Source organism: Canis lupus, chromosome 5 (genome assembly GCF_011100685.1).
Source record: "Canis lupus familiaris isolate Mischka breed German Shepherd chromosome 5, alternate assembly UU_Cfam_GSD_1.0, whole genome shotgun sequence".
Classification (NCBI taxonomy): Eukaryota; Metazoa; Chordata; class Mammalia; order Carnivora; family Canidae; genus Canis; species Canis lupus.
The window spans coordinates 59,055,223-59,081,162 of record NC_049226.1 but is presented as its reverse complement, the minus strand read 5'-3'; the positions used below and the strand labels follow the sequence as shown (position 1 = coordinate 59,081,162).

The 25,940-nt window shown below is 44.9% G+C and overlaps 1 long non-coding RNA gene across 1 annotated transcript; it reads right to left on the bottom strand.

Moving 5' to 3' along the window:
• Window positions 1-4,017: 4,017 nt before the first annotated feature.
• On the bottom strand, window positions 4,018-25,906 carry LOC111095967. Its single transcript, XR_005359823.1, has 3 exons — window positions 25,669-25,906; window positions 7,820-7,900; window positions 4,018-4,353 (listed from the first exon to the last, which is right to left on the bottom strand). It is a non-coding gene; the product is annotated as an uncharacterized LOC111095967 (long non-coding RNA).
• Window positions 25,907-25,940: the final 34 nt, after the last annotated feature.

The window sequence follows — 25,940 nt, the reverse complement described above, 5'->3', positions numbered from 1 at the left end:
AACAGACCCACCCCCGCCCTGGACTTATACCTGAGCGGGGGTGGTGATCGATTTATCCACGCGGAGCAGGAAGACTAAGGAACCCAGGATCCCTAACCCAAGGCCTTGGGAAGTCCGTTGTGGGGGCAAATCCTCCAGAGCCACAGCACCCGGGGCAACCGCAGAGCCGGCTGTGGCCTAGGCGGGCTCTGGGACCCTCGCTTGTCAAGGATGCTCATCCTAGTTGCCCGCTGGACACGGAAGACAGTGTGTGCCTGGGAGGGGAGGAGCCTGTGGCGTGAAATGTGGAACACAAATAAAGCTTTCTTGTATAAATACAAAATGTTCTGCTTCTCCAGATTCTTTCCACACATCACCATCTAACCTGCCACTGCTTGCCGAGTGAAAAGCCATGCAAGGAGGCGTTTCATTCCTTTCCCAGTAGAGGGGTGGGGGCAGCACAGGGCCTCCCTGGCTCTGGTGACGAGTGTGGCCGTCTACATAGTCCCAGCAGGGTCTTTAGTGCCGGGCGCCCCACCCCATCTGGTCACTGTGCTCCCGCTGCCCAGCAGTGGGCTTGATATTCACCAACTGCCCACAGGTTTGTCCACTGCCACCTGGGTCCTGGGGAGCTGACCCTGAAGGTCACAGCACCCAGTCTCCTGCACTTCTGGCTCCGACTGGCTCATCCAACAAGAGGCGGCAGGAGGTCTGGGAGAGTGGCAGAGAGAGGCGGGTGGGGGGACTGTGATTCATCCGCATTACAGGTGAGGACACAGGCTCACAGCTGGAGGGGAGCCCAGCCCCACCCCACAGACCCCTCACACGGGCAGCCCGCCTCCCTAAGGGGTGGCCAGATCCAGCACCCTCCTGTGTGAGTAGTAAATACTCAGCTAACAGTTTGCAGGACCAGCTCTCTGCTCCATGTTTTTCCTGAAAGCCACGAGGGACCTGAGAGAAGTGTCTTCCTGCGAGAAAAATCACAGCAACTGACCCCCGGGGAACGGCTGTCCCTCTGCCCCTGGCCCAGGGCCCCACCTGCCCACACAGACCGCTGGTCTAGCAGGGCTACCCGCGGCCCCGGCCCCCTCCTCGGAGTCCACAGCATCCTCTGGAGAAGTGTTCTGGGGAAGGTGCCCTGTGTATCTGCTCGGATCCTATCAAGATTCAAGCCCTCGGCGCCAGCAGCTGGCCTTGAGGCTAATGATGAAGCAAAGGATCCTTTAATCACCCCAGGCTGGGGCCAGTGGGCTGGACAGTTTCCCCACTAATTGCCTCGCAGCCCAGTCTGCCCCCAGCTGCCCGGCTTAAGTGTTTGCAACGTCTTACTTCGTTCAGAGCGTGTCCCCTTGGCTGGTTAATTATGCAAAGAGATTCCGTTTTTAAGCCTTCCCGGTTTGACGGTTCGTGTTGGATGAAATCCTCAAGCTGTGTACAAATAATTCATATTAAAATATGACTGCCATCAATTCGGGAGTCAGCTGCTAAATACGGGCTGGGCGTGGGCCAGAAGTCGTCTCTTTTGCCTGGATGGCAAGGTAATCGTTTGTTGAGAGTAAACTACTTTAATTTTTATTAAGCTGTGATTACCGTGTTTGATTTGCGTAATTGGGGATGCATGCCGTGTGATTTATCACGAAAGAAGACGCCAGGATGCAGCAGAGGTCCCTGGTTTCAGGACGACCACACCGGTTGCTCCACCTGGTGAAAAAGCTGTCCGGAGACATCCCACCCAAATACGTCTGCAGCGTTCTTGTCTTTGGGAACCTGATTGGTCCAAACCATATAGTTGCTTTCCCTGGGGTGTGTCTAGAGGCGGTTCTGACTGTCATGATCAGAAGTGGGTATTGGCATCTCACGGGCACAAGCCAGGGATGCTGCTGAACCTCCTCTGATTCCCAGGATGGCCCCTGGACAACGGGTTACCTCGTTCACAATACCAATAGCTGGGAATGAGAAGCAAGACAAGGAAGAAGATTCCCGGGCCTCCAAGCAGCAGCCCATTTGTCCAAGGAGGTGGGCACAGCGGCCAGCAGTCCATGCCCTACAGGGCCCCTGGCCCCCCCGCTGCCTGTCCAGAGCTCCAAACACTCTCCTTTCTGTCTTCCTACACCAACTTCTTTTGAAACTGGGAATTGAAGTTGGGATAATAAATGAAGATGCCAGATGTGATCACTTTGGGGAGTGTTCTGGCCAGTGTCCGCTGAGGCTGAAGATGGAGCTAAGCAGCCTGAAGTCCTTCTGCCTCGGCCCCAAGGAGCGCCTGATGAAATGCACGACTGCAACACTGAACTCATGGCTCAACCATCAAGAACAGAGGATCCCCGAGGCCTGAGAAGAAAGGGGTCCTTCAGTTCTACACGTAGGCACCTCCATGTCCAGCACCCCTGAGATAGGACCATCTGCCCCAACGCTCTAAATGCCCCAGGCCATTTGCTAAATCTCTCCGTGGATTTAACTGCTGACTTCATGCAATCAGCTGCCAAATTTACCCCATCTTACCCCCCCTAGAACTCCAGACTCTTAAATCCAGCTGCCCAATTGAACATTCAGTCTGGTGGTCTGGTGAACATCTCAAACTGAACATTATCAAAAGTAAACTTGATTTCCGCCTGCTATGGCCTGAATTGTGCCCCCTCCAAAATTCACACGTGGAAGCTCTAACCCCCCAGTGTGGCCATGTTTAGAGGTAATTAAGGCTAAATGAGGTCATGTGGGTGGAGCCCTGACCCAACAGGATTGGTGTCCTTATAAGAGGAAGGGACACCAGAATCTCTTTCTCTCTGCTTGCATGCACAGAGGAAAGGACAGGTGAACACACCCCAAGAAGGTGGCATCTGCAAGCCAGGAGTAGGGTCTCCCCACCCCAAATCTGCTGGCACCTGGATCCAGAACCTCCAACCTCAAGACCTTCAAGAAATCAATGTCTATGTTTAAGCCCAAGGTCTCTGACATTTGTGACAGTGGCCAAGCTGACTGATGCTCCCCCAGACCTGCTCCACATCTTCTTTCTCATCTCATCCAACTGCATTTTCTTCCTCATCTCATCCAACGGCACGCCCACCCATTAAGTTGTGCCACGAATTTGCAGGTCCCCTGCCTTCCTCTCTCTGTCTCTTATTCACTTTTCCATCTGTCTATCTATCAGCAATCTGTCTTGTCTATCATCTGTGTATTGATCCATCCATCCATTCATGTATCTATCCATCCATGCATCTATCCATCCGTGTATCTATCCATCTGTCTAGGCATCTAACACATGTGCATGTGTGCACGTGTGCGCACGCACACACACACGCGCACACACCTATAATCTCTCAGCAAATCCTCTTGGCTCTACCTTCAAATAGATGCCAATTCAATCACTTCTCATGACCTCTTCTGCTTCCCTCCTGGTCTACCATCTGCCTCTTGTTCCATCAGAACCTTCTAACTAGTTTCCCCACTACCCATTCCCCTAGCAGATTTTCCTCAACACAATAGCCACAATGGCCCTTCTAAGACGAAAGAGAGTATATTGCCCCATCTTGGCTCCCAAGCCACTGACAGCTGCCTACGTCACTCAGAATCACACCCGGTATCTACGCAGAGACCTCAAGCCCCAGCCTATCCGCTCCCACCACTCCTCAAACTCAACCTTCCCTTTCTCTCTCTGCTCTAGCCACCCTCCAGCCCCAGGACTTCTATGTTTGCTGTTTCCTTTCTGAAATGCCTTTCCCCGGTATCTTCCTTGCTCCCTGCAGACAATCCTCAGAATGGTTTCCAAACTAGGACCACTGCCTCTCTCTGCTCCCTTACCCTGCTTTCTTTCTCTGCATGGTCATCATCACCATAGAGCAAACAAGACTGACAGCAAGACATCTGTTTGCAGTTGGAGGGAAGCAAATTCACTCATACATCATCAGTGAGAGTGTGAACTGACGTTGTCTGGAGAACTTTGGCCATGCTTTCAAATTAAACACAGACATACCATTTAACCCACCTCTGTTTCTACCACAGAGAAACTCCCAGATTATACATGTGGACATGTACAAAGTCTTACTGCATCATTGTTTATAGTATTGAAAACTTGGAAAAATACTGAAGAACATCAACAGGTAAACTAAGTGGACTAAAGTGTGGGAATAGTACTCAGCCCCAGAAATGGTGAGGCAGGCTTGTGGCACCTGCTGAAGTATCCGTGAGGTGCAGCGTGAAGGGCAAAAGCGAAGTGCAGAGCAGTAGGCAGAGTGTGAGCAACACTACCTACACTTCCACCTTGGGAATGTGACAGAGTAACCTCAAATCCTCCTGCTGGAATTCCTACAGATGAGGGGGAAACATGCAAATAGACTTCCGATGTGTAGCCAAGCTCTCCAGAGGTGACGGCAAGCCCTGGGGAGAAAAAAAATGAGACACTGACAACCAGAATGGGGAGCACCTGGGATGAGGCCACAGCTCCTGGGGCGTGGGGCTGTGTGTGCATGCATCTGCACACGTGTGCATATTGGTCTCCATAACCAACACAGGACAGGGATGAGGCCATGGACCCACAGGCAGGGAGCTGGAAGTGCAAGACCACCTGGGGCGGGCCTCTATGGAAAGGCAGGCTGAACAAAGCAGCCTTCCAAGGCAGGGCATTGAAGCCCTTGTGTGTCAGCCCAGGCTCAGCAGGGGTGGTGTCTCTGCAAGACTCTAGCACAGCTGCCCTTGAGGACACCATGGATAGAGTCTTGCACACATGTGTAGCCCAGGAACTGAGGCAGAAACACTAAAGACAGTCACCTGTGAGCAGAGGCTCAAAGGCCCGAGAAGAACACCCTGTCACTGGCCACGTGACATTCCTGCAGACGACCAGCTGTGCAGGTGATGGTTGCAGCCCACTCTGTTCCGAGAGTGCTACCTAGACAAATGGTGAGTCTCCAGAACCACCGCACAAAGCAGCCACCATCATCCTAGGTCTACAGATGAGCAAACCAGGCCACAGAAAGGATAAATAATTTCTCCAAGGTCACACAGCTATGAGCGGCAGAGCAGGGACTTAAACACAGCTGTCTCGTCCCAGAGCTGTGCTCTGACCCCCTCCACCATCTGCTTCACTGGGGAGGGGCTTTGCTAAAGAGGAGCATGAGCCACAATCACAATACACAAGGAAGTGATCTGCCGCAGTGATAGCCCAAAAGCAAGGCAAGAGAAGACCCAGGCAAGCTCTGCTGGGAGATCTAGGATAGGATAAGTATGTTCAGCGCTCAGGCATCCGGCTGTCTCACTAGAGATCTACAGCACTCCAGAGCCATCAGGGAATGAAGCAGAATGCCTGCTCTCCTAGGGCTTTCCTCCAGTGAAGGGCTTTGACTGCAGGTAATGGGCATCTAGGTCCGCAGGGTGCAGGCAGTATGAAACAAAGAAGAAACAGCAAGGCAGGCCGGGAGCCTGGACAGTCCCACAGGAGTGCTGCTGCTGGGAAAGGTGAGGAAAGTCCTTCTGTGGGACATTTGTCCAGCAAGCAAGGAAGCAAGGACTGAGCAGGGCACTGTCTGGAGGGAGAGTGCTAGGAAGGAGGGCATGACAGCAGTAGTGAAGACATAGAAGAAAGGATGCAACTGTGGGGGAAGGTGGGGCACCATACAAAAATAACAGATGCATTTCAACATGAGCCAAGTAAGTCACTGAAATTTGAATGAATGGATTTTAAAAACGTTTTTAAAGTAGCTAAGAGGGGCACCTGGGTGGCTCAGTGACTGAGTGTCTGCCTTCAGCTCAGGCCATGATCCTGGGGTCCTGGGATCGAGTCCCGCATCGGGCTCCCAGCAGGGTGCCTGCTTCTCCCTCTGCTTCTCCCTCTGCCTATGTCTCTGCCTCTCTCTGTGTGTCTCTCATGAATAAATAAATAAATCTTTTTTAAAAATGTAGTTAAGGACACTAGGGATAGTGTGAAAAAGGCCCAGCAAATGTCTATGCTTTCCAGAAAAGGAGCAGAAGGAGCACGAGGGAGAGAAAAATACTAGAGAAAGTCATGGCAGTGAATTTTCCAGAATAAGTAAAAGCGTTAACCCCTCAGATTCCATGAGCATGGATCCCAAGAAGTACAAACAAATATAAAGCCCTTCTGGATGTACGATAATATTGCAGAACACCAAAGACACCATTGAAATCAATGAGTGAGAAAAGACAGGTCGCCTGGAAAGGTAATGACACTCAGACCTACTACCACCTTCTCAACATGATAGCAGAATCCAGAAGCTAACCTTGTCTTTGAATTATTAAACAGCTTTGTCCAAAAGTAAGAACTTAAATCCAAAAGGAGGTACCAGGTATACAAAGGAAGGCAAGCAGAGACAGAGGCAAGCATGAGGGTGGATTTAAACAACCATCAATTATGTAAAGTAATAATAATGGTTGCAAACGAGGACTGCCTCTAGCCACACTTGATGTTTCTTTCCTGTGAAAGAAATTTAAGTAGTGTGGTTTCGGGCCTCTCTCCAGACTTCCTCCTCCTCACCTGTCTGATCCCTCAATCTGGGAAGAATGACAGCCCAGCTCTGCCTTCCTCCTCCTTCTACACAGTGAGTACCTGAGTACTCCTTCTACACAGTGAGAACCTGAGTACTCACTCTATAGTGTGCTAAGTCTTACCTGAGCAGGTGTCTACATGGAGAATCTTCTCCTGCTGCGGCCTATGACCAGGTAAGTCTTCCTGTTTCCAGGATTGGAGTTATGCGCTACCATGGACTAAATGTTTGTGTCCCCCAAAATTCATATGCTGAAGCCCTAACCTTATTGTGATGGCATTTACAGGTAGGACCTTTGGGAGGTGAGAGATGTTAGTTGAGGTCATGAGGGTGGGGCCCCCAAAATAGGATTAGTGCCCTCTTAAGAAGGTGATGAGACCAGAGCACACTGTCTCCTTGTGCGGACCCCAAAGAAGAGCTATATGAGAACACACTAAGAAGACAGTCATCTCCAAACCTCACCAACAACCAAGACAGCACCCTGATCTTGGACTTGCCCCTCTGGAGCTGTGAGATGGATGTCTGCTACGTAAGCCATCAGTCTGTGCATATTACTACAGAAGCCTGAGCTGACCGAGACACTACGCCCATTTGGCTTGCCCACTAAGCTGATCTTCCCAGTTGGACTCTAGCAGAAATCTAGCAGGAATAAAGGTGATATTTTGACCTCAATTCTTTTGGTGGTTTTATTCCAGAAATTGTTGGGAGTCTGAGTGGGAGAGAGAAAGGCCATACATCAGGAGCACTTTCCTGTAATGAGTATCTTGGGGGCATATCAGGATCAGAAAAAAACAGAAATATTATACAACAAATGCATGAGATGCAAGAAGGGGCAGCCAAAGATAGGGTGCTGGCTCACCCTGGTGCTGTGTAGGGGGACAGTAGAGATTTTGAGTCACTTTGGGCTTTACGAGGCAAGCATCAATGCCTAAATGTGATAGTTAAGTACAGTCAGCTACAGTCTTTGCCCAAATGTCACCTTCTCAATGACACCTGTCCTTTATTTGATTCTGTGACCTCTCCATCCCCATACCACTTATTCTCCAAATCTTCCTCCATTATATATAGATATATATAATATATATATAATCTCATTTATCACATTGATGTTTATATCCCCCCTAGAACATAAGACTATGGGGCTGGGATCTCTGGCTCGTTCAATTACGGATCTCATAGCCCCAGAACAGAGACCCATCAAATATTGCAACCATCTGTTGAGCAAATGGATGAAGGGAAATAAAATATATAAATGCAACCCAATGAGGGGGTGAGGATCCCATCAAAACTGTAAAACGTCAAAGACAAGGATCTGAAAAGCAGTCAGAGAGAAAAGACAACTTACTTACAGGAACAACTATGCTGACAACAGACATCTCAACTGTGCACCAGCTGGCGCCGGAAGACAGCATGGCAGTGACAACACAGAGCTGTAGAGAGAAAGCCACTGTCAATCTAGAAGAACCTAGTAAAATAAAGATACTTCTAAACAAACAAAAATTGAGAAGGCTTACCGTGAAAAGACCCTTTTCCTCAGTAAAGGAATTTATAAAGAATATACTTCAGAGATTAGGACAATGATCTTAGAAGGAATGTCTGAGACACAAGTAGCTCTTTTTTTTCTTTTTTTTCTTTTTTTTTTTTTTTGGCATTGACAAAACATTTTTTCTTTTTCCTTTTTTTTTCCTTTTATTTGTTTTTCTAGTCCAAGTATTGGAGGTCACCTGGCTGGCTCCATGTGACTCTTGATCGGTGGGTGTCCTGAGTTTCAGCCAGCACCATTTCTTTTGTTTCTTGTTTGTTTGTTTGTTTGTTTGTTTGTTTGTTTGTTTCACAGAGAATTAACCAGCTCCCAATTCTTTTCATATCTAGTTTTTTATCCTCTGGCAATCTTGACTTTTTAAAAGAAATGTAATCCCCACCCTCTGTGTTTCTTCTATACCATAACATTTAGTATTCATTTTATTTACTCAACTAACACTCATTGCAAGAGCTCAGTTGACATTAGCAATGATGATGCTGATGATGGTAAAGATGATGATGGTTGTAGTTATTATGATGGTGATGATGATGATGTGATGATGGTGATGGTGATGATAATGGTGATGATGATGGTGGTGATGGTAACAACTGTAATAATAGTGCTGTGTACTTTATAATCACTGCATCAGTTAATCCTACACCCATTCTAGGAGTAAACAGAGTTTTAACAAATTAAACCACTTGCCCAGCTGACACAGCTTACAGCTAGTCCTGTGTGACAGCAACATTAGGATTTAACCAGTAAAGTCTATTACCAACCAATCCACTTAAAGTTGTAAGAAATGCCCAGACAGGCTTTCCTTGCAATACCTTCATGCTAGGTTAATCTATAATGGGAATCATAAGCATCATTCCAGTGATGATCAGCCAGTCATTTTCTCTCCAGACAATTTAACCAGGGGAGAGTTGCTGTGAGTCTTATCAAATGCAATCTTGAAAACCCTGGTTTAAGCTCTTCCCTGACAAGAACCTCCTTCCATGGGGCTGCTGAAAGACTTTGTTGGAGTTTCCAACAAGAAATCAGTTTGTTTACCCAATTTTCTCTCAAAACCTACTGAGCCCCCTCTCACACAGCTGGCTGCCGGTAGTAATGGATGTGAAGTCCCAAGGTCTCTGTGTGCCAGTCTGCCTGGATCCCTGAGCTTCCCTGCACCTGCTTTGTAGTTCCAATATTTTGAAATCTATGTCTGGAACCCTTAGCTTCCCTACAATATCTGAGCTAAGACCCTTCTGAATGTGAAGTCAAATATTTGTGCTTTCATTGACTCCTAGCTATGATTGTTTCTGCTTAAGGCCACCCCAGAGAAACACTTCTAATATCCCCTCCAGTCTTAGGGATGCTCCTCACCATCCACCTTCCTGGTCAGAACCCCATGGGGCTTTAAGCCAACTCATCCTAACTATGTAATCCCCTCTCCCTGATACCCCAAGAACTCATAAGAAGGCTCAAAGCATTCCTACAGAGGGTGGAAGTATAGCCATTGGAGCTGACTCTCAGGTAGTTCATTTTGATCAGTCTTGCAATGGGAGCAATACCTGGTCCCTTCCCTCAAAAGGGACATCAAAGCATGATTATGTACATTCAAATATGGTAGATAGCAATACACAGGTAAAATAGTAAGATGGAAATATGGGCAGGCTTGTGGGCTCACTTCCCTTTTTAGTGTCAAGGTCAAGATAGGTAAGAATGCAAGGTCATTAGCTAGGCTAGGGAAGATGTCTGGGGGTAAGTAGGACCCAAGATGGCCCTTGAAATGGAGTCAGTTTTGGAAGAGCATAAAGTCGACAGCATAGAGGGAAGAGGACAGGTTGACTCTCTCTACCAGGGTCTCTCTTGTGAACCAAAACTACCTTCATGCAGTTTCTCCAAATGTAGTCTGTAGTATATTGCCCTGAGATGCCAAATTGTTTCTCCAGTGAAACAGACTTTGGAAATTCTTCACACTGCCTGTCCCTCATGGGAGTCTATAGCACATTATACCATATGTGTATGTTATAGGATACGTGCATGCTAAAGATTCTGAACAATCTTGCAGGAAAGAGAATGGCTTAGCTGTTGCATCCAGCACTTCTTAAACTGTCACTAGCAAGTATTTGCTGGGTACTGATGGTGTACCAAGCACAGGATCTGGGGCAACCGCAGTGAATAAAACAAACTCTTGCCACCCAGAACTTGTTTGCTGGAGGGAGATGTGCAATCAGAGGTAAGGCTTGCTTTTGAAAAACAAAGGAGAGCAAGGAGTAATGGATCTTCTCTTTCAGCCAGGGTGTGTAGACCACCTCTCTGAGGAGCAGAGCCTGAATAAAGCGAGAAAGAAACTATGTGACATCTAGGAGACCATGTCCCAGGCAAAGGGATTCTGAGGTGGGAGGCAGCATTGAGCTTTGCCTACTGAGAAACAAGTAGGAGACCCATAGGGCTGGAGTCAGGTGCTGGGGAGCATGATATGAAATGAGATCAAATAAGAAACAAGATAAGGCGAGAGTTTGGAACATGGGTACCTTCAGCATTGGCAGAGACTTTCAGTCACTTGACTCACAAGCTCACTGAGCAAACATTCATTGAGAGTTTCCTCTATGCCTGACACTGTTGGAGCCCCTGGGGATGTGGGATACTGTAGTGAATAAAACAAGCATTAACAGAACTTTCACACTGCAGATGGCATGTCTTGCTCTGGAATCTGAGGGACTTTTCCATTGAGACTGCTGTAAACTCCCCACATGTATTTTCCACCACAGAAACCTCAACTCTCATAGAGTCTTCCGTGTCATGTGGCCCATGTAGTAAGCTACTGGCACTACAGTCTGGACCTACTACACAGCCCTTTCTTACCTTAGGCCCCACTCAAAGTTGGCAGCTTTTCATGTCTCTCGCCAAAAAGGAATACACAGAGCATTCCCAAGTGAGGAATATGCCCCCTCCACAACCCAGGAGGCCTACCAAGCATTGCACCCTCTCCTTACTTGTGGGAGATGTGAGCTGCAATTTTCTGTTCTTTATCTCGCAAGGACTATCTTGGCAAGACTCAGGCCCTAAGATACCACTAATGCAGTGGGGCCCCTGAAACTTTGGGGGGTTTTCTCTCACCTCTGGAGTGCACATACCTCATCAAGGCCACCAAAATAGTTACCACTAATTACTCATTTTGTTTGAGTGACATGAAGCCATTGATACACTGGACCAATGTGATGTTTTGCAGAAATAAAACAGTTTTGTAGACTGTCCACATACTTTGGGAGCTATTATTATGTCAGGGCAGAAAATACGAAGTGCTGAGAAAAGACTGAAGAGTATACTGTAGCCTACCCACGTGGATATAAACTGCTTCTCATATCTCCTGATAAGGAATGAAAAGACCACATTCAGCAGATCAATGACTGCACCCAGCTGCATGGGACTGTGTCCACCTTCTCCAGCCAAGATGCCAAACCCAGCACAGTGGCACAATCAGGTCCATTGCTCAGCTAAGTCTGCAGCTGTCCACAGGTGTCCCCCAGGGCCCATCTGACTTTCGTGTACTGGGTTGTTGAATTAGACGTGGACTTGATGGGGGCTGCCCCTGTATCCATTAGGTTTTTGTGGATGGCTGTCATTCCCCAAGATATGGCACTGGTTTTGATTCATTATCTTGACCAGCATTCCAGAGACTTCTACACTGTCTTCCTTGCTATAATAGCTTTTACTCTGAAGCTATGGAGCAAATTGGGGATTTAACGAATCCAAGTATGTCCACTCCAGTTGTGAACTGGGAAATCAGGGAAATGATCACCAGGTAAGTCCATGAACCGAGTGGAGGGGTATCATTAAAATGTGTTTCTGTAAGGGAGTGAGGAAATGGAATTGAACTATGCAGTTGCAACATTATCCACCTTATTTCTGATTGAAACATCCTATTTTTAGCTTCTTTAACAATAAGATTGGGTGTCAGTGGAGCCTCACTGGCCTGGGGACAATTCCATCACTGTGGTGACTTTGCATATCCCTGCCATGAACCAGGACTCAATAGATGTCTTCTCAGATAACAGCTTCATATCCACTCCTTCCCAGTTTCAGAGGTCACCTTTCCCGGAACTTCTCTGTCCTTCTCATTTGCTGACTGCAGCAGAGAGAAGGAAGGACATTCCAGAGGAGCCAGTCCTATCAATAAATGCTGGGTGGCTGGTGCTGAACAGCATGTTTGGGGCACAGAGACCAGCCTGCCTACCCAGGCCTCCTTCAGAATGCTCCTTGACGTCCATCTGCTTGTTCTCTGGGGCTCCCCAGCTGCAGTGACTGTCTCGGCCAAATCCAGATCAGAGCAATTAACTGGATAATTGCTCTAATGAGAGCACAGAATGAATCACCAGGACCAATCTCACCCCGGAAAAATTAAATGGCTAAACTGCCTGTCTATAGCTCTTTGGGGCTCCAGCAACTTCCTCTGTGATCTCCATGGGCCTTCCCAGGAAGATTTGATACTCGGACACTAGAAGAATTAACAGATAAATGTGATGATAGGATTTTATTATACGGTTATGAGTTTGGGGAATAGTGATAATCAAGACAGTGCTGGAGGAGAAACCATGGTGTACAGTACATAAGCACAGATTTTAGTGTCAGACTGCCTGAAATAGAATACTGGATCTGCCATGACAGAGTAAGGACCTCCAAAAATCTACTCCTACATAAAAGCAATGAGAACAGGGGGAAAAATTGTCCAAGTCAGTTTTTTAAAACTGTGGAGACTACCAAAATTTTGTGACAATTCCAGGAAAATTTATTCAAGAAAAATGACTAAATCTTGGTAAGAACTGTGAGCTTTGTGGCATTTTAACTTGCCCTCTCCTCAACCACATAGGCTTCAAAATTAACAGCCTTCCAATCATGGTAGCTATAAAAACCAGCAGCCTGGCAGTCACTGGAGAGGGAAAACAGATTTGGAGCTCCCTAAAAAGCCCCAACCCAACGGATGGTCCCTAACTGGCCTGTGAGCTCCCTGGAAAAGCTCCATTCCCACTGTCTGTATCCAACCTGATACAGACATCACTCAGTGATAACGGCCTTATATCCAGGGGCTGTTCAACATTGCAGCTGCTGGAGATGGAGATGGTGTTACCAAGTGACCTGATGAGAGGTCAATGAGAAAACGAACTACGGGTGGTGGAAGGGGAGATGGGCAGGGGTGGGGGTGACTGGGTGGCGGGCACTGAGGTGGGCACTTGACAGGATGAGCACTGGGTGTTATTCTGTATGTTGACAAATTGAACACCAATAAAAATAAATTTATTTAAAAAAAATTTTTAAAGGAAAAAATGGGAAATGAGGACAGAGGTGTTTTTTTGTTTTGTTTTGTTGTGGTGGTGGTGGGGGTTTTTGTGTTTTTTGGGTTTTTTTTGTTTTTTGGGGGGTTTTTTTGAACAGAGGTGATTTAAAGCTCTGGCATATTCCTAGGAATCTAAAAGGCCACACACATGTGCAGGGCTGTGTCATGCCTGGGGAGTGTTGGAAAGGTCCTTTTCTCTCACTGGCAGCTGGTGCTCAGACTCTGCACAGGCAGGAAGTGAAAGGCTAAAGCAGAGTTGCAAATTTCCTGCCCAGGCATTGAAGACATGCCCCAGCACATGCATAAAAGCCCCACAGCAAAGGCCAGGCGATTTATTGATTCAAGTCATTTAAGAGAATCTCTGTCAAGTCATTAGCTGCCCATGAAGCTAATCAAGCAGAGACTTCACCAACCACAGACAACAAAAAAATACAGATTTGGTCCCAAAAAGTCAGTTCACAAATAGCACCAAGAATAAACCTGGGGGGGGGGGGGGAGTGTTCTGATTTACAGAGTTGTCACATTAATTATTCCAAATGTCAAGTACTCAACAAAAGGTTACAAGACATGCATCTCAGCCAGAAAGCACGGCCAATACACAGGAATAAAGGCAGTCAATAGAGACTTTACTTATGAGAGGCCACAAGGAAATTCCTAAACAGAGTTGTTTATTATTATTATTATTATTATTATTACTACTACTACTATAAGTTATTAGAAATATTTTTACAGGTCTAAAGGCAACCACAACTAAAGAATTAAAGGAAAATAAGATAACAATGTCTCACTAAAGACACAATATCAAGGCTCATGGGTGGCTCAGTCAATTAAGCAATCAACTCTTGGTTTCAGTTAGGTCATGGTCTCAGGGTTGTGGCATCAAGCCCTGCATCAGGCTCTGCACTCAATAGGGAGTCTGCTTGAGGATTATCTCCTTCCCCTTTAGACCATTCTCCAGCTCTCTCTCTCTCAAAAATAAATAAATAAATCTTTTTAAAATAAAAATAGACACAATATCAGTGCAGGTATAAACTGTAAAAAAAATAACCAAATAGAAATTTTGGAGTTACAAAGGTACAGTGATTGACATGAAATTTCACTAAAGGGCTTCAACATCAGATTTGAACTAGCAGAAGAAAGAATCAACAAACTTGAAGGCAAGTGGTTAGGATTATCCTGTCCAAGGAACAAAGAAAAACTCGTGGCATACTACCAAGCACACCAACATGTGTATAATGGAAATCCCAGAAAGACAGCAGAGGCACAAAGGAGGGAAAAAATTCTGAAAGTAATGAACAACAACAACAAAAAATCCCCAAATGTGGTGAAGATGTCAATCTAAACACCAGGAAGCTCAGCAAACTCCCAAGTAGACAAAATCAAAGAGAACCACAGGTGGATACATTATGGACCAACTGATGAACATCAAGTACAGGAATCTTGAAAGGAGCAAGATCAGGGCCACATGTTGCACACAAGGAGTCTTCACAGCTGGCTTCCCATCAAAACGAGGGAAGCTGGAAGGCAAGGGGGTGACATAGTCAAAGTCCTGAAAGAAAGAAACTGCCGTCCAAGAATTCTATATCAGGCTAAACTAACCTTCAGAAAAGGAGAAATTAAAACATTCCAAGATAAACAAAACAAAAAAATGGAATGAATTTGTTGCTACCAGACCTTCCCTATAAGATATATTAAGGACTCCTAGAGGGAGTCCTCTAGGCTGAAATGAGACAGTAACATAAATCTATCCAAAGAAACAAGGAACACCAATAAAGGTAAATGCTAAAAGGTAAATATAAAGGCCTTTACAAAATATAAAGACAATATTTGTCATGACTCTTATTCTCCTATGTCATCTAAAAGGACCCCATAGCACAATGATTGCAAAACCTTGTTGATTGGCTTGTAATGTCAAGATGTAATTTGTATGACAATGTTAACACAAAGGAAGGGGCAGGAAATAGAGCTATATTGAGAGAAGCTTTTGTGTGCTATTGAAATTAAGGCAGTATTAATTGGATTAAGGTTGTTTTAAGTTAAGATGTTGATTGTATCCCCCAGGGCAGTGACTTAAAGGATTATGCACCCCACATATCCATCTCAATAAACATAGAAAAGTATTTGGCAAAATAAAACACCCTTTCCTAATTGAAAAACACCTGAGACGCCAGAAGGAAATTACCTCAACCAAAGAAAGGGAACCCCAAAAAAGAAAAAAACCAGGTAACATACTTAATGGTGAAAAATGGAGTGCTTTTCTCTTAAGTTCAGAAGCAAGCAAGGATGTTCATTCTCATCCCTCCCATTGAACGTACTAACTGGAGATGGTTGCCATGGCCTTTATGCAAGAAAAAGAATTAAAAGACTTCTGGATGGTAAAGGAGAAGTAAAACTGTCTCTATTTGCAAATCATATGCCCTTGTAGATAGAAGAATCCTAAGGAATATACAAAAAAAAATATTTATAACTGAGTTGAGCAAGATTGCAGGATATGGGATGAATATACAAAGTCTCTAGCCAGGCTAAACAAGAGAGAAAACCCAAATGACTCAGGTCAGAAATGAAAGTGGATTCTCACTGCTGATCTCACAGACATTAAAAGTATAATAAAGGAGCACTACAAACAACTCAGTGCCCACATGTTGGGTAATTGAGATGAAGGGGACTGATTCCTTGAAAGACAATCTACCAAAACTCACATAAGGTGTATGGTGAGTTTTTAGATACATCAAAAACACAATCCAAGAAAGAAAATTTTGATAAGTTGGACTTACTCCAAACAAAATCTTCTACTCTGCAACAGATACTGTTGACAACAAAGAGAGCCACAAGTGAAAAAAAAAATTATTTGCAAAAGATTTATCTGATAAGGAATGTTATCCAAGATATACAAACTCTTTAAACTCAACAGTAAGGAAATGAGCAACCTAATTTAAAAATAAACAAAAGATTTGAATGCATATCTTGCCAAAGAAGATAAACAGGTGGGAAGTAAGCATATGTAAAGCTGCTCAACATTATATGTCATCAGGGAATCACAGATAAGACAACAATGGAGTATCACTACACACCTATTTTAGAATGACAAAAATCTAAAATTCTGATGATACCAGATGCTGAAGAGGATGTGGATTAATTTGATATAGATCCAAAATTCAATGTAAAGCTACAATTGTGAAACATTTAGGACAAAACATAAAAGAAAACCTTCATCACATTGTGGCTGGCAAAGATTCTTTAGATAATATGTAAAAAAAAAAAAAAAGCAAACCATACCAGATAAAAATGATAAATTGGCCTTTTTCCAATTCAAACTTCTGCTCTTTAAAAAATACTATTTTTTTTAAACTTTTTTTAAATTTTTTTTTTTTATGATAGTCACAGAGAGAGAGAGAGAGGCAGAGACATAGGCAGAGGGAGAAGCAGGCTCCATGCACCGGGAGCCCGAAGTGGGATTTGATCCCGGGTCTCCAGGATCACACCCTGGGCCAAAGGCAGGCGCCAAACCACTGCGCCACCAGGGATCCCCTAAAAAATACTATTAAGAAAATAAAAGGACAATCAGTATTTAGGGATGGTGGGGGAGATCACAATATACATATATCAAATAAAAACTTGAATCCAGAATATATCTATTTTTAAACCCTCACAATTCAATACAAGAAGAGAACGCAATTTTTTAAGTGGGCAAAAAATGTGAACAGAGATATGTAGGTGTCATATGAGCACATAAAAAGCTCAACTTTGTTTGTCATCAGAGAAATACAAATGAAAACCACAGTGGAAATACCACCATGGGTTTATATTGGGTAAACTTAAAGCCTTTCAATACCAAGTGTTGGCAGAAATATGGAACAGCTCAGACACTCATTCTCATTGACAGGAGTATGAAATGATAGAACCAGGCTGGGACAGTGCTCACCAGGTTCCTAAAAACCTGACCATACTTACAATATATCCCCAAGTTCCGATGACAGGTATTCACACAAGAGAAATGAAAGTCTCTGCCGACACAAGGACTTTACTTGAGTGCTTGTCACATCCTTATTCATCCCAGCCAAACGCCACAGGCAACCCAAATGTCCACCCACAAGTGAATGAGCAAGGACACTACAATAGTCACCAGGGAATGCACTCAGCAGAAAAATGGAACCAGCACAACAACATGGAGGAACTCAAAATGCTGCCCTGGGGGAAAAAAGCAAGCCAGATACTGAAAATCACATTATGTGTGAGTCTTGCTACAGATCTTTGCATCATTGTATCTTACAGCTGTGCTATCTGAGCACAGGGGAGGATGGGGCAGTGTCAGTTTTCCAGGGCCTGGCCCAAGTGCCAGGGAGAGTAGCCATCTGGAGAAAAACAAAAAAATTAGATCTCTACTGCACATATTCCACTGAAGTAAATTCAGATGAATCAAAAATGTAAATAAGAATGTTTAAAACAGGAAAAACTGTTTGTACAATATTTGGTTATGTAAAAATAAAAATTTTCTGTGAGGCAAAACAAAAGCATCAGAAGAAAAGTCAAAAGACAAATGTGGACTGCAAATATTATAAAAGAAACAAAGGATGGGAGGGAGGATCAGAGGGGGAAAGACTTCATTTCTATTACAGATAAGGGCTAATTTCTTTAATGCATGAGGAGCACCTAAAAATCTATAACAAAACAACCAACCGCCCACAGAAACAGGAGATGAAAGCTCATTGAAAAAGCAGCACAAGTGGTTCTTAAACATAGTGAAGATTTTTTTAACCTCACTCCTAGTTAGAGAAATGCATTTTCAGTATGATGTAGACAATAGTCAAAAACAAGGAAACATGGGGTAGAGACCCCACCCTCCCCACCCCATCAGATGTGCCGGGCAAAAGTGTGTCACCATCTGGTGACAACCTCTCTGCCAGTCGATGGAGAGTGCACCTACCATCTTACCCAGAAACCTATTTCTGAGTGCTTACCCTTCGAATTTTAGTCACTCAAGAACAGAAATATTGTGTGCACAAGACTCTTCCTTGTGACAGCAAAAGATTACAGAAATAACATGAATCTCCATCAATGGAGGATCAGTTGAAGGGTTATGATACATCCATAGGAAGGACTGCTTGGCTACTGTTGAAATAACCATGTGACTGTGTTTAGCTGTGAAGGGATCTCAAAGACCCTGGGAAGAGCAGGGTGAGGCAGAGGCTGTGGCGCCCTGCCAGCTTGCAGAAGAAGGAAGGACAGACAGTCAAAATCGGCATGCCTGCCCACCCTGACACCCTAGACTGCCTTGGACATTTTCAGCCAAGAACCCAGAAAGAAACCCATAAGACATCTGGGAGCCTGAGGGACACAGATGAAGATAGACTCTGAGCTGTGTGCCCTTTGTATGATTTGCATTTGGATTGTGTGCATAAAACAAAGCAAAACCACTTATGTGGAAGCTACGAACTCTGGCAGGGCCTCTTGGCTGCTGGTTCCACATGAGGGGTCCAGGGCCAGTACACTGTTCTTTACAGATCTCTAATGAGAAAGGCTCAAGGGGCTGCTGCGACAGGAGCTATGCCAGTCTGAGCTTTGCCCTGCTAGTCTCAGACCGCCCTCTCTGGCATTTGGCTTATTTTTTCTCTCCTCCTGCCAATAAACACAGCTGAGCAGGAAAACATCACCTCCTTCCCTGCGGCTCTTCTCAAACCAATGAAGCCTCTGCACCACATGAAGTCCCTCCTGTTTGTGAACCGTGCCCTCTAGTAAATACAGGCGGGTACCACGATGCCATGATTCGCTACCATGACCGGACCCAAAGATGTGATTCATCCTACAATAGATGGAGGATGCTGGCATGAAGAAGTCTGACTGTCTCAGAAATAAGCATTGTTCACAAAGTTGCTCAACCCAACAAGGATTACATTTTGATGAGAAAGATCATCTGTTTTTATTCCAAGAGACTTATAAGAATCACATTACAATTCCATAAGCTCTTGGTAATATCTTAGGAGAGCTGGTAATACATTTTCCTGCTCTGCTAAGTTTCTACAATAATACACTCAAGTGTTAATACTTTGGAAGCTTCAAGGAAAACTTGTGCAATTATGGTGAAAACAGTTGTCGTGATTTCTACAGAGAGCACAGCTGTCAGGTACAAGAGAACATTTCAAAACATCTCCTCCAACACCTGTGTTTATTTTTAAATGTATGTATGTTTTCACTGGGGAATAAAGAAACAGAGGAAAACACATCAGACAGAGCTGACATACAGGGGCTTTGAATCAAATTGTTTGACAGTTGCCCACCTCACCAAACACTGGAAGCACACCCCAGTTAGGAAGTAATTATTTATTAGATCAAAATCTGGTCATTAACAGAAGTAAGACCACAGAGCCATAGACAATGCAGGTCTGGAGCAGCAAAGGGGAATTGGTGTTTTTCAGCTGACCCACCTGGGTCCAAAGACAAGAGGACTGTGGGCAAACATGACAGCTGTGATCCCATCTGGCCATTTGATGGATGTCCCAGTAGGGGAGCCACAATTATTCCCACTTTTAAGGTGAGCACGAGCTCCTTCCGGCTCTTTCCAGGGTCATTGGAAGAAGGGCTTCCAACTGTCCAGGCACAGAGATCCTAATCTGCCAGTAGGGTGGGCCTCATCTTGTCACTGCTCATCCGTCTGGGCAGGTATTGCTTTTTAATTTAAGTTAATTTAGGGGGAAGTCCATCCTGAAGCCCTTTGGTCAACTTGGAAAAGGGGCCAGTGAACAAAGGACTGGGTGTCACTGTCCTTCGAAGCCCATCAATGGGCCTGACCACAGACCGGGGTCCTGCAAGGGGAGATAGGAGGACAGAGTAAGAGTCCCTTCCTCAAGCCTGGCTCCTGCTGGCTTTCCTTCACCTCCTCTTCTCTGTCTTGACTTGGGCTCTTTCCTACAGCATGAGACGCAGTGTGGGCTTGATTGCCACCAGAATCAGGTTCAAATCCATCCTTGCCAAAGTTCTAAACTTCAGTGAGCTTAGGTCTCCTTATCTGCTAGAACGAATTGGGAGTAGGGGTTAGTAGCATTACATTTAGTCCTGTTAATTAAAAATGTGCTATGAAATATCATATGTTGAGAAGACATCTCTCTGCAGCTTAATGAACAGCAATAAAGCAAACAGTGAAGAAACCTCACCAGGGCTGCTCTGCAGCCTCCTCATCCCTGAAGCCCATGTCACTCTGCATTCTGTGTCCCTCTGCTTCCCTTCTTCTCCAATCCATGCACAAGTCCTAAACAACACGCAGTTCCCTTGTGCAAGTGTCTGAATCTCATGCAAGTAGAGTCCTGTACCATTCTTCTGTAATTTGCTTTTTTTTTATTTTTATTTTTTTGCTGAACATTATGAGTTTCTAAAACTTTTCCTGAAACACTTGCAAACTTACAGAACCATTGCAGGAACCGCGCAGGTTAAGTACAAGATGCCTTTTACCCAGATCTGCCGGTCACCTTCTATGTATACACGTGTATGTGAATGTGCATGTATGTGGTTTTCCAAATTATTTCAGAGTAAGGTACACACATCATGCCCCTTGTGCATTTCCTAAAGAAAGGAATATTCACTTACGCAACCACAGCCCAGTTACTAAATCTGGAGAATTTAATTATGGGGGCAATGTTTTTATCAACTCTGCAGTCCCTGTTCCAGTCCTGCTGGTTCTCCCAGGTATGTGCTTTATAGTATCATCCTGTCCATTTGGGATACAATGCAGACTGCAGGCTGAGTTTACTGCCCATATCTCTTCAGACTCCATCACTGGAACAGCTGCTCAGTCTTGCTCTGGTTCTCACAACATTGACATTCTTGAAGATGGGCAAGTGATTCCATGGGATGGTCCCACCTGGGATCCTCTGGCACCTCTGGGTGCTCAGATTCAGATTGTATGTGCCCGACCAGGACACCACCCACATGTTGCTGTGACTGTCCGGTTTCACCGCTGAAAGTGCACAAAGTCTACCTGCTTTCTCATTGGTGACACCAACTTGGATCACCCTTCTGGCTTCTCCACTGCATTGGTACCATTTTCCTCCACTATGTGGAGCACTTGGAGCCCACACAAATACCCCATCCCCACCAACCCTCCACCCAAACAGCATCCATTGATTAGTCTCCCCAAAACCCATGTTCACCATGGTTGTTGGGCAATGATGATGATGCTCTTCCTCCACACTTCCCTGCTAGAGTCTCTCTGTGGGCAAAAGCCCTCCTTCTTCCCTCACTGACTCACATATCTGTTCAACTATTAGATACCTACTTATTACCATCATGGACTTATACTCCATGGCTACTCTTACTCATCATGACGCTCCATGGCAGCCCAGGTGTCCTTTCTACAACATACCTGCCCCACTGATCTTTCATGGATGTCCCACCAGTTGACACTGAAAAATCCAGTTCCAGTCCAACCTGCTGGGATTTCCTTATCAGTATTCTCCATCATAGCTACTGTTAATTTTTATATCCTGTTTAAGAAATTCTTTCCTACCCTGAGGTCATAAAGATATTTTCTCTTATTATCCTTCTAAAGGTTTCCTTGGTTTTTCAATAAATCTGGGTCATTTTCCATAAAAAATTTAAGAAAATTGTCTAAAGACTATTAGAAAATCTGAATCAGTCAATATCCATTAAAGAAATGAGTAAATTTTCAGAAATCTGTCTTCCTGCCTCAAAGGACACCAAGGAGAGATGGGTTAGAGGCTACTTCTAACAAAGCAATGAATGAGTTATGCTAAGATTTAAAAACAATAATAGAGTTGCTTCAGACACCATAAGAAGAGAGAAAACTGCCTAACTCATTAGATAAGACTGGTATAAACTTGATGACAAAGCTTACAAAAACAGTAAAACCATAGATCAGTTTCAAGCACAAACATATACATAAAATATTTTTTAAATACATTAGTCAATCAAAGACAGCAGTGTATTTAAAAGAGATTTACACTTCATGACAAAGAAGGATACCCCTAGGAGATCAGAACATTTCAACATCCAAAAATCCTGTAATAGAATTAATATTTGCAATTAAAGAAGAGCCACCTATGGACATCTCCGTTGATATAGATGTTTGACCCCATCAGTAATCAAAACATACATGGGAAACAAAAATGAAATTTCTCCTACTTAATAGATCAACAAAAATTATAAATAGATTGTAAAATTTTTATAAAATGATGTGCTTTGTTGTAGCTGAAATAAACAGAAAAACAGAGCAACAAGAAAAAAAAAACTGAAAAACTAGTGTCTGTGTTGGATACCATTTTGTTAACTATTGAAACATTCTCGGAGAAGGACAAACATTATATGGTCTCATTCATTTGGGGAATATAAATAATAGTGAAAGGGAATAGAAGGGAAGGGAGAAGAAATGGGTAGGAAATATCAGAAAGGGAGACAGAACATGAAGACTCCTAACTCTGGGAAACGAACTAGGGGTGGTGGAAGGGGAGGAGGGCGGGGGTGGGGGTGAATGGGTGACGGGCACTGAGGGGGGCACTTGATGGGATGAGCACTGGGTGTTATTCTGTATGTTGGCAAATTGAACACCAATAAAAAATAAATTTATTATTAAAAAAATAAAAAAGAAACATTCTCCAAACATATTTAATGGCTGCAGAACGAGAAGGCATGGTGATTGTTGACAAGCTGGGTATGGGCTGCTAAAACCTCCTCTCTGCACTCATTCACATGTTTAAATATTTTATAGCAGGGGACAGTTTCAGTTTTCCACGATGCAAGTTCTGAAGATGGTGGGTGGCTGCTGACTGCACAACAGGGTGATGTGCTTAATAGCCCCTGACCTGCACACTTGAGATGTTACATTATGTGTATTTTAGCACAATTGTAAATAAGTCCTTGGTAATAATAAAAAAATGTTAAAAAGTAGTCAGAGCCTGAGAACCCCACAGGCCAGTCATGGGTTTCTCTCTCGACATTAGAGTAACTCAAAAGCAGCACATGTAAAGCACCTGACAAGAATAGGCAGGCAGTCCGTGGCAGGAGTCCTGCCAGCAGACATCTGACCCTCCAGGGCAGCCATGTGCACCCTGTTGCCTGGCTCATGAAGCTCAGCAAGGGCCCTTTCTGGTGACTGACACATCAGGCCATACTCCAGCCATGGTCTGAGGCCACACATGCTTTGTTCACCCCCTGTTCTATGCTGCAACATCAGCGATTGCACTTCAGTCTTAGGGTGCAGTTTTTATGGATTTATATGGAACTACCTAAATGCTGTACCTAATTGCATATCACATCCTTTAGAATTACCCAGACTTCAGCCTCCCATTCCCCAGGGGACACTAGCAGGGCCACCAGTCACTGAGGTCATTGGCAAAGCACATCTGTCTTTCAACTTAAATTCTCAGGCAGGCCTCACCCTGCAGTGAGAAGGCTGAGCTGGACCCCCAGACCCCCAGACCCTCCTGTTTTGGAGCAAACACAAGATTTTGCCAGCTGGGCTCTCTTGCTTTCCTCATGGTGATCTCACATGGCCTTCTGGTGGCCTGGTGTCTGTCACCACACTCCTTGGATTATCCACCAGCAGTATCTCATAGTCAGACATGCTTCTCAGGGAGGGAAGGGCTCTTTCCTTTAATTAAAAGATGCCAACCTCCCAAGTTCAGTTTAATAAACTCCACATAATCCCCAAGCGGGCGTCTGGGAAAATTGTGTGCATTTCAAACTCTGTGTGTCCTTATTACACACGCTTGCAACTTGAAATGAGATGAGCAAGGGAGAGGATGCCAAAATTCAGGGCAGACGTTGCCTGTCAGGCTTGATAATCCTGCAGGACGTGTAGACACCACATGCTTGGCAGGAGCCCTGACAGGGTGACCTGTGGTTGCGCCACACTGGCCTTGTGTCCTCCAGGGTCCCTGCTCGGCTTCATTCATTAATTTCCAACCTCAAAGTCGACTCCGCCTGGATCTCAGTGTTGGCCCTTTACGTCTCATTTGTGGAGACCAGAAACACAGAAGCATCACCTCAAAGACAGGCAGGGAGGAGGTGGCCCCAAGGATGAATGGCAGGAATGAAATTAAAAACACCCTCTGGTGTGTTTGCTGACACTGCAATCTTGGCAGTCATGAGAACAGAGGTCTCCACTCCTGGGGGCTTTTCACGAGTGTTCATTAAGGGACCGAAGAGTTCACATTTTCTCTAATTTTAAAGCACCCCTGGACACCAGGTACCCTGGTAATAATGTGCCATTGGACTGATTCCCAAATAAGCCACTGAGTATCATTCCCTCCAACCAAAGAATGTGTTGTGCTTTATAATAAAATTAGCATGATTTTGTGGCTGGTCAACTTCATTCATGAGCAAATGACTGTATTAATATGTACACGTGTATCGTCAGCTAAACCTTTATTTTAAAGACGCTTCAGCCTCCATTGTTCTATCCCGTGCTTCTCTTGAGATGTATCTGCACAATCAGAATGAATTAGATCAGACCCCATTGGATTCACACACACTTTCCCGGCCCTGAGAAAAGTGAACAAGGAAGGATTTGTTTCCTATCTCTGCTGCAAACAAATCACCACTAAGGGAATGGCTTAAAACAACACACATGGGTTATCTGACAATTCTGGAAATCAGAAGTCAGAAATGGATCTTACAGGGATAAAACTGAAGTGTCTGCAGGGGTGCATTCCTTCTGGAATCTGCAGGAGAAACCCTGTTTCCTTGTCTACTCCAGATTCCAGAGGCGCCTGCCTTCCTTGGCATGTAGCCCTTTCTCCCATCTTCAGAACGCACCCTTACAACCTCTGCTTCTGTTGTGACATCTGCTTTCCTGATGCCAATCCTCCTGCCTCCCTCTTACACCCTTGTGGTGACATTGGGCCACGAAGATAATCCAGGATAATCTCCTCATGGCAAGATTCTTGACTTAATCCTATCGACAAAGTCCTCTGTGCCAGGTAAGGTCACATATTCAGGGTCCAGGGACTAGGATGAGAACATCTTGGGGGGCTTGTTATCCAACCCACCACAGAAAGTAGCCAGCTGTTGTCACCTTGTGAGATCAGTACTGGGCTTTAGGTTTCCTGAATATTACCAAGTGTCTTTGTTTACCTGACTTTTCAGGAAAAAAAAATACATAAAATCAGTGTCTCTGCCCAGGTAGGTTAGCATGTCTGCAAAAACCACCAACCCAAAACTGTCCGTGACATGACTCAAGGTAATTTTTCACCCCACAAAGTCAGCTACACCACTCCAGGGTTGCCCTCCCCCTGGGCTGGCTCAATACCTCTTGGTACCATCCATACCCATCGATACCCCCAGCATCATGAAGGGAGGGCCAGGGCTTTGAGAACCTGCAATTCATGCTCTGGCTGAAGCCTCACCTCTGCCCACATGACCTTGGCCACAGCAAGTCACACAGCCACTCCTAAACTGAGGAGACCAGGAATGAAATCTTCCCACGTGGGCAGAAAGAGAAGAGAAACCAATTTTGGTGAAGGATACAAATGCCAAACAGGCTGGGTCCCGATGGCCTGACGTGGACAATAAGCTAGAGGCACAAGACAGGCACCGCACATGGTTTCTTCTGCAGCAAGAGCAGCACAACAAAGAATTTGGAAAATAAAACCAAAGCTCTTTTCTAGTTATATTGGAG